Consider the following 15,523-nt stretch of genomic DNA (forward strand, 5'->3'; position numbering starts at 1 on the left):
AGGAAAAGCACAGTCTTGTCTATTGCTAACTGGGAAGAGATTTATATTTGTCGAGCACCATTAAGAAGACGAACTTGGGCTTCCCTGGTGGTGCAGTGGTTGAGAGTCCGCCTGCCGATGCAGGGGACACGGGTTCGTGCCCTGGTCCGGGAGGATCCCACATGCCGCGGAGCGGCTGGGCCCGTGAGCCATGGCCGCTGAGCCTGCGCGTCCGGAGCCTGTGCTCCGCAATGGGAGAGGCCACAACAGTGAGAGGGCCGCGTACCGCAAAAAAAAAAAGAAGATGAACTTCATCCCTACCCTCATTGGCTTATAGTCCAGCAGAGAAGCCAGACCAAGAACAGGTAATTTAAAGAATGAAAAGTGATTTGAAAAGAATCAGGGTGGGGGGCTCAGTGGGAACACAAAGCAGGGGCTCTGATTTAGTTCAGCCATCAGGGAAGCTGGGACCTGGAAGATGAGGAAGATGGTGGCTTGGACTAGCTGGCTGGGGGCAGTACAAGAGAGAAGGGATTGGAGATGGCATCACTAGGACTTGGTGACCGCCCGGACAAGAGGCCATGACAGAGAGCATGCTCTCAAGGAAGACACCCGGGTCTCTGGCCTGTGAGGCAGGTATGATACTGAGAGTAGGGGTGTAAAGCACATGGTTCCACCAGCTCCATCATCCGAATTACACAGGATCCAGCACGGACCCCCAGGCCCACGGCTCACACAACCGTCCACCTTTCCCCAGGGAGGCCAAGCCAGCAGGGACGCTGCCCCCACACCCCACAGAAAGCACTGAGGTCACGAGAACGCTACACGGCCTACAAAACAGCTGTCGGCAGAGCTCTTCTGGAAAGTACAGCAACTGCTTGCGGTAAATTAATAATAGATGTGCTGGACTCTCTCAGAAATATTTACCCAGCCGGAGTGGTTGAAGGCTAGTATCCAGGAGCGGAACCCGAGCCTTACCTCACGCAGCCCCGACGACTGAAAACGCAGAAGCATCAGCCTGGCCCTTCTTGATGCTGGCGGAAGGAAAGCCAGTGTGCAGATCACCTCACTCAGAAATATGAGGGCCGCAGCCTGCGGGGAAACGCTGGGGAAGGGAACTCGGATAACGGCCTGGGAGGCAATGAGCGAAAGTAGCCAACAGGTGAGGGCCGCTAGCGGTTACGTGGTACTGACTGCATGCCCCTGTCTAAGGCCATGCTATAGGAGCCCTTAATCCTGGGCGCTAGGAAGCTGGGCACTATTTTTAGGACCATTTCACAGATGGAGGTGATGAGACACAGAAAGGTTAAGGCAACTCGTACAAGGAACTAGCTAGGACGTGATGGAGCTGGGACTCAAGGCAGTCTGGCTCCAGAGCACGTGACCTTAAGCCACTTTGCCTTTGCTGCCTCCTGTTGCCTTTTCCAAAACGGTCAAGAGTGGGGGGCAAGTTTGAGGAAAGAAACCCTACATTCAACTGCCAAAGGCACACTTGCACAGCCCTACTGCTCTGAGTGCTTTCTGTCTCCAGCCTCTGCCGAGAACGCCAGGCTCCTTTCACCAGCAAACGCAGTAGCCATTCTTTCATTTATTAATTATTGACCGAGCACCTGCTGGGGGCCAGACCCTGTGCTAGGTTCAGACTGGGCCTTCTAGAGTGGGCACAAAATCTCCCTCTTCTAGGAGGCTCTCCCTGTCCTCTCTCAGGCAGAGCCCACTTCTCCTTCCTCAGAGCCCCCCACCAGCCTTCCTGCCATTCTCTAGGATGGACTTTCCCAAAATCAATTTGGAAAAACAGAGGGATTTGAATAGACATGCAAAAATGTGTTCTGAAGCAAGTAAGTTTGGGAAATATTAGGTGAGCATCCTCCCTGCAGGACTTCTCAGAGCCTTTAGAGTGCTAGAGGCAGTGAGGTCTTCCAAGAGCGAGTCAGTGATACAGTACTTTCCAGATTGCTCAACACGGAAACACTCCTTTTTTTTGTTTTTTCAAACAACATTTTGTGGGGCTGATGTATCATAAAACACTATTTGGGACATTTTGCCCTAGAATAATAACTGCCGTGTCAAATGTTTGGGTTTGACCTGTCAGTCCACTGGCAGGACGACGAGGCCGGGAACTCTGTCTTACTCATCTCTCCAGCTCCTGCCTTCAGCCAGGCCTGGATCAGAAGCGTTCTCTGAAAGTTTGCTTTGCAGATGGCACAGGTGAGTGCTGTACAACAAAATTCTGGGACTGCACCAACGTTCATAGCTGCGTCTGCCTGCATCTCTTAGTCTGTCTCCCAGGCTACAGGCATTTCTTGCTTATGTGAATCTCAGGCGGTGTTTCCTCTTCACCCCGGACACTCCCTGTCAGGACACGGAGGCTCTCAGCTGGCCCCCGTCCACCTCTTCTGGATCCTCTCCTACACCACACGTTTCCTCAGCCTTGACTCTGTGGAAACGCAGGCCGTTTCCAGAATGCAAGATGGCTTCTTTCAAATGAGGTTCTCACCTGCTGGCCAGTTCTCAGCAATCTGCCTGTGCAGTTTTTCTTTCTTTGATCCTTAGCTCAAATCTCTTGGCTTCCGTGAAACCTTCTCTGAGACTCCCTCCGGCACCCCATCCCCAGGGTTCAGCTAGATGCCCGTGCTGGGGGGGCCTGGGCTGTTACGTCGTAAACTGCACCTGTTTCCCTGTGTGGGTAGGGGTGTGTGCTGAGCGAAGATGCCCCATGTGTTCTGTACTTTGGGTCACAGTCAAAAGGGCTGGAAAGCCCCTGATGTTATGTAACCCTCCTATTTCAGATGGCTCCAGGCTCTGTGCGAGGTTCATACTGAGCCTTTTAAAATCTGCACAACGTTTTCCTCCTCTGTGAAGCTCTGCCTGGCAGAGACAGGGTTACATCCCTGCTCCTCTGGTGCCCTCAGGGGCTGGTAGCCCCGTGACCCCTCCCAGGAGAGGTCTGAGGAACAGACTCACAATTTTGTAACAAAATAAAAGCCCAAAGCCAGGACTGACTCATGCTTTGTCGGCTCGTGTTCTCCCAATGTATTTTCTTCACAGTTTTCCAACTTCTACAACCATAAAATTGCCTTGGCATGACAGTTGTTTTACACAAATGAAAGCACGATTGAGTGTCGTGGTGTTTCCGGAGCTCGGAGGGGAGCAGATGAGGCAGAAGAAGCAGGAAGGAGGAGGCAGGGGTCGTGGGGAGCTAGAGCCAGGCCCCTGCAGAGGCGGCTGGGTCTCCGACTCCACCTGTCTGCGGTGGGAAAACAACGCTCCCCTTGGACTGAAAGCACGGGGCCGCCTCCCAGAGACTAGGGTGCCAGACGGAGCCTGCTCAGCCGAATTCGCCATTCCACCGATTGGCCGTGGCAACGGGAGACACGGCTTCGGCAGAAGGAGACCTAGAGTCAGTCTTCTCCCCCCGCCCTGCTTTCCTCCTAGCTCTGCACTTGATTCCCTTTTCTCTGGGTCTTAGATTCCTCATCTTAAAATGAGAGGGTTAGACGCCATCAGTGGCTCTCCATGTTTTGGCCTGTGACTCCCAGGAGGGAGGACATTGGACGTCTCAGCTCAGCCTAGACACACATACAGTTCCCACATGTAACTTGAGTTTCCCTCTACAGTGCTTACTCTTACTACCTGCTGCATTTTCTACTCTTTTCTATTCATTTATAAATCATAATTTATACATTCATTTTGTCAACTTTTATTGAAGCAGAATGTAAGTCTCGTAGGTGTGCATGTCATAGATAAAGTGCTGGATAAGCTCTCACAAATTGAAAACACCCATGTAACTAGCGCTCAGATCAAAAGACAGAGCATTACCCATACCTTGAGAGCCTCCACTGCGCCCTCCCATTTACCAGCCCCTCCCCCAAGGATAACTGCCCTCCCGACTTCTAACAACACAGCTCAGTGTGTCTGCTTTTGTACTTCATATACATGTAGTCATAAAGTTTCTCTGTGCCTGGCTTTTTCTTTCAACACTGTGTTTGTGAGGGCCATTCATACTGCTGGGGGCAACATTCCATTGTGGGGCTGTATCACCATTTATCCATGCCGTTGCCGATGGTCATGTTTTAGGGTGGACACGCGTATACACATCTCATGAGTGTATCTAAGGATGGAGTGGCTAGTATGCATATGTCCCACTTTAGTTGATACTTCCAGACAGTTTTCCAAAGTCATCATACCAAATTATACTTCAGACAGACACGTGTGAGGGTTCTAGTTGCTTCACATCCTTGCCAACGCTAGGTATTGTCTCTCTCTTTTCATTTTAGCCTTTCTTATGGGTGTATAGTGGTATTTCATTGCTGGTTTAATCTGTAATTCCCTGATAACTGATAACACTTTCGTATGCTTATTGGTTATTGGGATATCCTCATTTGTGAAGTATCTGTTTGAAATATCTTTTGCTTACTTTTCTATTAGGTTACCTGTCTTTTCCTTACTTATTTGTAGGAGTTTCCTCTTTTCCTCCTACTATACAGTTGACCCTTGAACAACATGGGCTTGGATTGCACGGGTCCCCTTAGACACAGATTTTTTTCAATAGTAAATACTACAGGGCTACACTGTCCATGGTTGTTTGAATCTGCAGGTGCAGAACCTGGGATACTGACAAACTGTGTATATGGAGGGCCCACTATAAATTGTACTTGGATTTTCGACTGCACAGAGGGTTGGTGCCCCAAGCCCTGCATGTTCTAGGGTCAGCTGCATATATTTTGGATATGAGACCTGTGTTGAACACAATATAAATACCGTCACTCACTCTATGGGCTACTGGATCACTTTGCTTCACCTTAATGCATGGTGATCTTGAACCACCAAATTAAATTCATGACCCACTAATGGGTCACAACCCACAATTCGAAAAACACTACAATACACGATTATATAGTATTCCCTGGATCTGGAAACCTCGAAATGGGCACCTCTGGCCAGTGGCACCACTGCAGTGTTGGCCTGGGGCAGCACCCTGCTATGAAGAGCCAGTAGCTGTCTGGAGAACAAAGGCCATGACGTTAGCTATAATAATTTAAAAAAAGAAAAAATCCTTGTTCCACACCTTCACTGACAACACAGTTCCCAGTCCTCCTGAATTTAAGATTTATCAGCCCCACAGCCAGACTGAGGGAGGGGATTGGGAAGGATGGCCGAGGTGTGGAAACACCTCTGGAACGAGCCTTTGCAACAGGGCTGAAGGGTGTGCTCTTCTCCATTCAGCCAGGTGCCTGGGCCCTCAGGGTAGGGTCCTTTCAGCCAACAGGTCAAGAAGACTTCCCTAAACTCTGACAAATTCCATTAACCACAGGAGAAGGGCACTCACACATCCTGGACGCCTTCTCAGTGTGAAGGGTACCTTCTATGCAGTTCCCTCCCAGTTCCCCAGAGTAGCCCTGCCCACACCCTTTAACCTCCATAAAGGCAGGAGCTGGGGCACTCTTGGAAAAATGCGGCCAAGGTCACACGGCCAGTCAGTTATAGAGCGAAGCTGACTGACTCACACCCTGTGCTTTCATTCCTATGTCACACTCTCTCCAGGCCGCCAGTCACCGTGCAGAGTGATGACCACATCCAAAGGGCCCAAAGATTCTCTCACGCATGCACACACACGTGCACACACAAACTCACACACATGAGCAGACACACACAGGCGTGCGTGTGCACACACACAGACATGTGCATGCATTCACACACATGCTGTTCTGCTCAGGAATCCGTGGGCTGGACCCTACTGCTTCATTACACGTGGAGTTTCCTCCCTCTCCTGATTTCCAAAGTACTGAAATATCTCATAATACATAAATAATACAAACGTACATATATGTGGGGGGTACTCTACAGTTTGTAAATCCCTTTCACACTCAGTCTCTCATCTCAACCTCACAACCAGCCTTCTGAACATATACAGATATATGATGATTCTCAAGCCCCCCAGGTCTACTGGGGGTCTAAGGACCTTCCTTCTGGGGACACCAATCCTTACTATCCAGGACTGGGGCGGTGGCAGCAGCCAGAGATTGGCAGAATCTATGCAGCCCCTCAGATCCTCCTTAAAAATTTCCCTTTTAACTGTACATTCCGCAGCAACCAATCTTTCCTTGTCTGATTCTGAGTTTTAATTTCATGAACTTTCCAGAGTTGGGCTTGTGTTTGCATGAGACTTTTTGGGATGTGGCCACTCCTCCCCCAACCCTAACAAGCACACCCACATATTCACGCTTCTCTCTTCACCACCTGCTGTCTTCTCCTCCAGCTGGAGGTAAGGAGCCCCATCACTACTTATGCAGCTACTAGGGGCTATCATTTATTCAACACTTCCTACACACCAGGTACCAAGCACTTTATGTACATTATCCCAGCACACCTCACACGAATCCCTTGCCACATGTATTAATATCCTTACTTCACAAATGAGGAAATAGATGCTCAGAGAGAAGTGACAGTCTAGGGTCACATAGCAAGTGATAGGGCTGGGATTGTACCCACATCCCACTGATCCCCAAGTCCTGGCCCATTCCAGTGCCCGGGACAGAGGGAAGCAGCAACTTCTTTACTCTGAGTCAGCAAAACTATCCACATGGAGGTGGGCAGCATCTTAGGACCATCTCGTCCTACCCTCCTGTTTTCTCCAAGCTCAGGGAGATGAAGGGACTTTCCCGAGAGTATCGTCAGAGCAGAACTGGGACTGGAACCCAGGTCTGGTCCTTGGGTTTATCTTCCTGTGATTCTCACGCATCTCCTGGGACAAAGGACACTGGTAGAGCACTGTCTGTGTTCCAGGCGATGCCTCATTTTGAGGAGACATTTACAGTGTTGGAAAGAAGACGACCAGGGAAGGAATTGCTCTTAAAACCAAATTATGAGGGACAAAGAATAAAAAAAGATCTCAAGGAAGGGCATGATCTTTTGTCTTCAAACATTTTTAGGACTGTGTAGTGAAAAAGAGGATTGGCAAGATGTGAGGAGAAGTGGATACACTGGACGTCAAATCCAGATATTTTAAATAAAAATCATAAATGGGGGGAGATAACCAGCTCCTCATTAGTCCCTGGAGTTTTCCAAGCATAGACCAAATCTATCTATCTGTCTGTCTATCCATCTATCATCTATCTATCTGTCCACCTACCTACCAAAGACCCACAGCTCTAAGAACCATTCATCTCGAAGATTCCACAAGCCTTTGAAAGGTACTAAAATCGTACAGGGAAGCCAAGCAGTAATCCTGTACTCCCTGCTCATTGTTTTTAGGGCAAAAATTTCTTATAAAATAAATGAATGTAAAATCTACCTATTAACATATACTTAACGTGTAGAATAAAAAAGCACCCGTATCATTAACTTAAATCATGAATACTCTCTGAAGTGTTAAAAAAAAAAAAATCAACTCACTTTTCTTTAAATCTTCTTAACAGGGTCTAAGAATAATCCTTGAAGTATGCAATTTTAATTTGGACACATGGTAATTTCAGTCTACCTGTTGAAAGAGACAAGAGAGAAATCAGTCATTTTTGACGAGGTTGCTCTTCCGACAAACAGCAGATGAGGTTTAGGCAGCTTGAGGGGCGGGGGGTGGGCAGCAGCGGCAGCTTGGGGCCCAGGCTGAAGACTGGTTTTGGAACACTCAGAGGAAAGGCGACTAAGGTAGTGATCCCAGTGCCTGGCACATAGCAAATGCTCAATAAATATTTAATGAATGAATGAGGGAAAGGACGGATGAATAAATGAGTGTGCTTTATCATCAACCTTTGATACAGGGAGTTACCCTATAGGTTCAGCTCTTTGACTCTTAGGGAGAAACAATTTCCAGGCACTGGGCATATTTATGGAAAACAGCACAGAGAAAGGCTCATGGTGTAGTGGAGAGAGTGAGGGCTTTGGAAGCAGCCATATCTATGTTTGAATCCCGGCTCTACCACTTATAACTGTGCAACCTTGAGCTGTCTTGTTTATTTATGTTTACTATTGTTTTTATTTTTTTAAACATCTTTATTGGAGTAGAATTGCTTTACATTGTTGTGTTAGTTGCTGCTGTATAACAAGGTGAATCAGCCATACCTATCCTATATCCCCATATGCCCTCCCTCTTGCATCTCCCTCCCACCCTCCCTTACTATTGTTCTTAAATTGGATACTTAGCCCATTTGTTAATTTCCAGCCCTTCTTCTTTCCCAAACATTTCCCTTTTGCTGTCTTAGCTATATTCCACAACTTCGATATTTGATTTCTCTTATCATTCATTTATAATATTTTATAATTTCTATTAGCATTTCTTTTTTGACTCACGAGTTAGTTAGAAGTGTTTTTGTGAATATCTCTCAATGCATTTTTTCCCCAAACTCCTAACTTATCCCTCCCCCTCAACGTACTTTTTTTTTTTAACTCATCTTTCTGTTATTGATTTCTAGCTTATAACTGTCCTGTGGCAGGAGAATGTGGTTTGCAGGATACTGATTCTGTGAAACTTGCTGAGACACATTTTAGAGCCTAGGATTTAGTCAATTGTTGTGAATATTCCATGTGTACTTGGAAAGAACGTGTATCCTCTAGTCACTGGGTGCAATCTTGGGTTAGTTTTTCTACGCCTCCCTGCCCCTCCATTTCCTTATCTGTAAAAAGGTACCTGAGCAATACACACTAGTTCCCTCCTGCCCTTTAGAATTACAACACTTACTGACGAAGAGGCTGTGCAGATAAAAACAGAGAGAGTGCATAAGAAAGACAGCCGGATGCACCATGTCTTGCTTATAACAATGTTAATAAGAATACCTAGATTTATAAAGCATTTGAAAGCTTCCAAATGATGACCACATTTGCCATTTGATTTCTTCCTCTTGACGAGCCTGTGAGGCGCCACCCACATGGGTGGAGGTGAGGACCGACATGGAGAAGGACATGCACCAGCTGCTGTGGCTCTTCACTCAGCCCTCCAAGCCAGAACCCCAAGGGTCCCTCCTTGACTCCCCTCCCCCTCACTCCTTACATCCGCTCAGGTCAGCTTACTTACTGTCTCTCGAATCCGTCAACTTATCGCCCTCAATGCCGACATCATTTCTTACCTGCTTTATTCCAACAGATCATTAAATTCCTACTGTTATTAAAATGCAACTACAAGAAATACATCCAGACAAAATCTTCTTGGCAGGCATAGCTCCCAGTGGGACTAGGGTAAGTGTTGGGTGATGGGTGCCGGAATATCAGAATCGTGAAGGGGACAGTGATGTTATGTCTATCAAATGAAGGCATGGGTTTAAAAAGGTACGAAAATAACTGAGTTCAAATAGTCTTCGTCTAACTAAGCCCTTCCCGTGACCCTGTCCCCATCCCAGTCCAAGTTCTTTTTCTCCTTCTCTGAGAGAATTCCTGAAAGAGTCATCTAAACCACTTCCTGCACACCCGCGCACCCCACAAATCATTGTGGTGGGGCTCCACCTCCAGAATGTTCTCTTTAAGATCATAATGATGTTGTCACTGCAAATTCCAGAGACTTCTCAGTCTGCAGTGGCCTCCCTGGGTCATCCGCCAGCAGGATCACCTTCTCCTCTAGAAACAATCCTGCCTTGGCATCTACCATACCAGTTTCTTCTGATTCTCCTTTTCCTGCAAGGACTTTCTCTGCCTTTTTTGCTAGTTCTTTTTTCTTTGCCTCACCTTTACATGTGAAAGAGTAAGGAGCCCCCTCTTCCTTAAATTCTGTGGTTTAAACTGGCATTTTCATAATTTGTTTTTCGTTGACCTAAAATTGGTATGTAACATTATATCTTTCATAATTTAATTAGAATGGTTTCAATAAAATAAGAACCATAAGCTACTATTTATTAAGTGCATATTAAGCGCATGCCAATCACTGTGCTAAACATTATTTCACTTAATCTTCACAGTAACCACCTGGGGTAGTTATTATTAATGCTCCTTTTTTACAGATGAGGAAGGAGAAGCTAAGAAAAGAAATGCAATTTGCCCAGGATCACTCAGCTACTATGTGGCGGAGCTGGGATTCAAAACACCATCTGTCTAATTCAAAGCTTGTGCTCTCAGCTACTACATTGACTCATCCTCCCTTCCTATGCCCTGGCCTCTGCAACTCGCCATTCTCCCACAATGTCACGCATTTTCATGCTTCCAGTTTGCCTCCCTCAGAATGGAAGACCTTTATCTGCACTGTGAGCTGAGAAAATTCATTGTTCAAGGCTCAGCTCCAATGTCCTCTTCCCATAAAACTACCCACAAGCCCAGCCAGTTTAATTGCTTCCACCTCTTTCCTGTGGCAGCACCACAACGATACCAAACCATCCATTCATCCATCTGACCACGCATCCATCTATCCACCCAAGAATCTCACAAATACGGTGGAAGGTTGTTTATCCAGAAGCATCTAAACACAGGAATTTTTTATGCTCACACTTTGGAAAAAAAAATGTCATCCTTCTGTCAAAACTGAAGAAAATGTGCTGGAGGTCACGGCGTCTGGGGAAGAAATGTGCTCTGCTAGGCACTTGGGAATGCTGACTGGTCAGGGACAGCCATCCCTGTGATCTGCCCAGCGTGGTTTCCAAGGTTACCAAAGCAGGTCTGTGCAATTTCCCTCACCCAATCCCTACATTTCTAAATCCTATTTATACATCCAACCTGGCTCAAATACCCCTTCATCCTCAAAGCCTTCCCTGATTCTCCTCCCCCGTTAGGCACGAATGAACCTGGACCCCCACCAGAATGAGTCTGTGACATCTCCGATGACATTCAGCACTTTTATGGCTAATACTGCAGTTCCAAAAAGCACTTCAACATATTCATTTCACGCTTTACCTCCCCTGCTGGTCTCCTTGGAGCTCAGAATTGCACCCACTTCACCTTCATGATGTTTTCAGAACCAAGCCCAGTGCCTGACACACAGATAATCATGAACAATTGGCTGACTGAAACGGATGACGTTGGCCTTGAATGGGGGAGGCCATCCAAAAAGCACTCACATGCAAGCACCTAGCACTGGAGGATGCACACAGCTGGTGCAAAATACATATAAAATCCTTCCGTCTCTCTCCACCCCCAAACAGTAAGGATCAGAAAAGAGGGACCATGCATCCACTCAGCCCGAGGTTTCTGAAGGCCTGTGTCCCACGGTTCACAACATGTTGGGGTGGTGGCTTTTGACATTCTCCAGGATGGACGAGGCAGGCAAAGACCACGTCTGAACACATTCTAGTTTCCATAGTTAGGAAATGAGAGTTAGAGCTTAAAGTTAGACAGGGCTTCAAGATCAGCTACTACATCCACCTGCTGTACAGAGGAGGGCTGGGGAGGTTAAATGGCTCCATCCAAGTCACAGGGCAGGAAGGACTGTGCAGACGCATTTTCCCTGTCCCCTCCCCGACTTGCAAATGAAGCCTCTAGGAAACTGAGTGCTCTCTGAATGGCTAAAAATAAACTCCCAGAAACTCCATCTAGATCTATCACGGATGCAGTTTACAGCGTCTAGAACTTCAGCATGGTGTAATTAGCAAATGGATTACAATAATTTATTTTTGGTTTGAAAGCTCGAATGAACACGACCTTCCAGTGCAATGTTAAAATAAGAGGCGGGGAGCCAGCCGCATTCCTCTGGCCCCTTCCCGATGCCACAGTTTGGATGCTGGCTGACATCCATCTACTGATGTCTGATGGATGTGCCCCAGAGAAAGGACTGTAACTCTGAGCTCTGGGCTTCCAGAATATAGCACCCCCCAACCCTGCCCCACGAAGGGTCCATGCTCATTTTTCCAGTGATCAGGATGATGTTCTAAATCATCTCTCCAATGAGCTGGAAAACCCAAGGGCAGGGAATGTTTGTTGAGATGTTTGTTGAGTAGGCAGTATCAAAGGCTGGACCCAAAGGGACATGGTCATGCAGCTAAAAGGAGACTGGAGTAGGGTCAGAGGGGAACTGTGTTTGGGTTTTGTTTCACGTGTGCCATGCATAACAGCCACTCAAGTCTCTTTTATGAAATGTTGACAAATAAGTAACTTCCTCACAAGATTATCATGGGGATTAAATGAAAAAAAATGTATCAAAAGGGTTTTGTAAGTCAATACTGGTGATTCTTTTTGAGTGAATACATTTCCAGAGTAGCTCTTTCTGATGAGGGCTCTTCCTGACCAAAGCACTACGGCATGCTGTAGTAGGGCGCCAGGGGTGGGCAGCAGAAAACCTAGAAAGTTGTCTTCTTCAGCTTCCCTCTGCAGAATCCAGGCAGAGGCCAGTCCGTTCACTTCCCGCAAGATCTCCCGGCAGCACACTGTGATGCTAGGAAACAGGGATCCTGCTGTGGGCAAGGAACGTGAACCACCTTCTCCTTTCTCACGCACTGCGCCAAACACCCTCCAGAACACACGCTGACACGGAAGGTGAGGATGGTGGCCAGGCGGTGTGCAAAACCAAAGCAATGCTTGCATCCTCCCGTTGAAGGCGGGTGAATGGGCATTCAGTGGGCATCGACCACATGCCACAGGCACAGTGCTGGACCCTTTCACTTCAGCAGGGGAGCAAAACTTGCCCCATCACCGCACCACGACAAATGTCTCTCTGGTATGCCAATTATTTCGAACTGAAAACAATCAAGGCCCAAAAGACTCAGGAAGAAACTTTGGCCTTCCCCCTAATTGCCTAAAAAATTTAGATAGAGGGCTTGTTCCCAAAATAGAGCTATCACCAGAGACATCTGCAAAGAATATGGACTACGTGTGGTAGGGGAAACAGGGCCTAGGGATCAGAGTCTACTCTGTGGCCCACTGTCTATTTGCATGGACCAGCAAACATTTATTTACCAAACATTTGTTTTTCCATCTCCAGGTCAATTGCCTTCCCCCCACCGCTTCGAAGTCCCAAACTACTACCCCCAACATTCTCTTTTGTCTTGAGCTGAAGATGGTATTTAAGGTGAGGGCTTCAGCCATTTTGGGGTCTCGCCCATGTACACGTTACTACGCTTTTGATTTTCTCCTGCTAATCTGTCTCCTGTCAATTTAATTCTCAGATCAGCCTGGCTAGTAAAGTAGAGGAAAATCTTTTCCTCCCCGACCCTGCCCAGCTCCTCTCACACCCTGCGAGGTGACCCCCATCACAGTGTCCATGGCACCTTGGTTTACACCGTGTGTGGCCCGTGAAGTCTCCTCTCCCCTCTGCCTCTCCAACCAGCCCCCTGAGCAGGCGGACCCTCAGCCTCACGCTTGCAATTCTTAGGGATCATTCTGGGGGAACCTCAGTGTTCTGATCAGTTAGGCTGGGACAAGAACCCCAATTTGCCTGCTTCACCAGACTGCTGTCAGACAAAAGAGGGTGAGTGTGAAAAACTTTGGAAACTGTGCCAAACACTGAAGGATCTGTCACTCTCGTTCAAGACCCTCAAGAGCTGCCTATTGCCCTTCACTGAACATGAAATTTTGTTTCTGTTCCCAACTCACAGAATGATTCGTCAACTCTTAACCTTCTTGTCTGTACCCCTTGTTTCCTTGGCTCTGTGCAAACCAGCCATCTTTCGGGCCATTATACTCAGGGAGCAAATGCTGTTTCCTCTCCCAGAAGTCACCTCCCCCATTTAGGCCTCAGCTTAGACTGGGAGTCACTTCCTGGGGCAACTTTCTCTGCTACATGTTCTTCAGGGCACTTGTACTTCTTTGAATGACAGTTGATGGATGTGTTCCTCCCCAGCTAGAACGGGGCAGGGCCCACTTTTGTCTTGTCACCAAGATGTCCTCGAGGGGTGTCTTCAGCCACTCAGTGTGTCTGTTTTGTTCACTGATGTACCCCTAGCATCTGGAGCCTGCGTGGCAGTCAGTGCTCAATAAATACTTGTTGGATGAATGCACGTATAGAGGTTGGTTAGAGAGGGTGTATAGCAGGAGGTTAAAATCATGGCCTCTGGAGACAGAACACTCAGTGTGACCTTGGCTCTCCACTCAGAGCTGTGCTACTCTGGGAAGTGACTTCATGTCTCTGTGCCTCAGTTTCTTCAAAAAGGAATCATAGTTGTGCCTACCTCCTAGAATGGTTGTGAGGATTAAATAATATATTGAAAGTTCCTGGAGCAAGGCCAGGCAGGTGGTTGGTACTAGTTAAGTGTGGCTATCCCTTCTTATCAAGATCATTCCTCATCCTCTTGCCCTGACTCAGCTCACATCCCTCCTCTTCTCTGAAGCAGGTCCAGCTTGGCCCTCCTGCTAGCTCTCAGGGCTTTTCTCTGCACTGGGGACCCTTCCACAGTTTGCTATCCCAGAGATAACAAACTTGTCTCCCCCGAGAGACCACAGCAGCCCAGAGGAAGGTCTAGAGAGGTAAGCCGGGGGGACTCGGAAGAGGGAGAGAGCCAGACGATCTGGGTGAAGAGAGGGGGCCTCATGGAGGGGGCGGGGTCTTTTCGTGGCAACCACTTGAGTCCACTTGGAGATTCTGCCCCAAAACGTGTTTCTGGGGGCAAAGCTTGCGGCCTGAGTGCCTGCGTCATGAGCTAAAAAAAATGCCTTTTTCTTTTTGGAGTGAAATGAATGGTTAGCCATTAAGATGTAAAATGCAGCTGTCACAGCCCACAGAACAACAGACAGGTTAACATGGGCGCTCAAGAGTGCTGTTTCCTCACATTAGCTTCACAGCAAGAGCCACCTATCCAGACAGACTCCAGAGCACTTTGGAGACCTGCTGTTTTTTTCCTTTAATAATATTTGGTGCTTAAATAAAAGCGGGTGTTTGTTTCCAAGGGGAGTTCGCGAGCTCACCTCCCTCCCCCGCTCCTTGCCCCCTTCTCCTCTTCCTCCCTTCCTACTCTAAGAACATCTTGGCCTTAGATTTCTCCCTGAAATTTGGGACACAGCATGCAGATGTGCATCTGGGGCATATGTGGGTTTCTGAACTTGCCTCCTGACTGGGTTCGCTGGCTCCCATCACTCTTTTCCATCCACCACCTCCCCACTCCTCCCAGCCAATCCATCCGGCCTACATGGAGCCTACCAGGGGACTAATTGAACTTCAAAAATGTTTACTTTTTTTTTTTTTTTTTTTTTTTGCGGTACGCGGGCCTCTCGCTGTTGTGGCTTCTCCCGTTGTGGAGCACAGGCTCCGGACGCGCAGGCTCAGCGGCCACGGCTCACGGGCCCAGCCGTTCCGCGGCACGTGGGATCCTCCCGGACCGGGGCACGAACCCGCGTCCCCTGCATCGGCAGGCGGACTGTCAACCACTGCGCCACCAGGGAAGCCCCCCAAAATGTTTACATTTTTAAAATGGTTTTAAGATATTCCCCACAAAGAGGTGAGATTCAGTTCCATGAGAAGTGCAAACAACCGTGACTCACTCTCCTGGCAGGAAGGAGGCTGGCCCACGGCACACACCCGCCCAGAATAAAGGCCGGCCGGGTGGTATTCAATCGATGCACAGGCTCCAGAGGGATGCGGCTGGAGCTCTGGCTGCACTTGACCGGCAGCTTGGGGAGGTGACGTTTCGAGTGTGCCCTGCCTGCCGGGCCAGCACCCCGGCCCCATTCTCAAAGTGCTGTGTGTAAGGGGGTTATTCCCCAG

At 48.1% G+C, this 15,523-nt stretch overlaps 1 protein-coding gene and 1 long non-coding RNA gene across 9 annotated transcripts in view; one reads left to right on the forward strand and one right to left on the reverse strand.

Annotated features, from left to right (window-relative positions):
* Positions 1–15,523, reverse strand: part of TENM4 (teneurin transmembrane protein 4) — a 741,722-nt gene that overhangs the window by 434,125 nt on the left and 292,074 nt on the right. For all 8 annotated transcript variants that reach the window (XM_067750497.1, XM_067750495.1, XM_067750496.1 and 5 more), the window contains one exon: positions 7,375–7,459. The gene's annotated coding sequence lies outside the window, so the exon portion shown is untranslated. The remainder of the gene's footprint in view (positions 1–7,374; positions 7,460–15,523) is intronic.
* On the forward strand, positions 1,931–12,035 carry LOC137230673 (uncharacterized). Its single transcript, XR_010946215.1, has 3 exons — positions 1,931–2,187; positions 9,059–9,150; positions 9,906–12,035. It is a non-coding gene; the product is annotated as an uncharacterized lncRNA (long non-coding RNA).

Source organism: Pseudorca crassidens, chromosome 9, assembly GCF_039906515.1.
Source record: "Pseudorca crassidens isolate mPseCra1 chromosome 9, mPseCra1.hap1, whole genome shotgun sequence".
NCBI lineage: Eukaryota > Metazoa > Chordata > Mammalia > Artiodactyla > Delphinidae > Pseudorca > Pseudorca crassidens.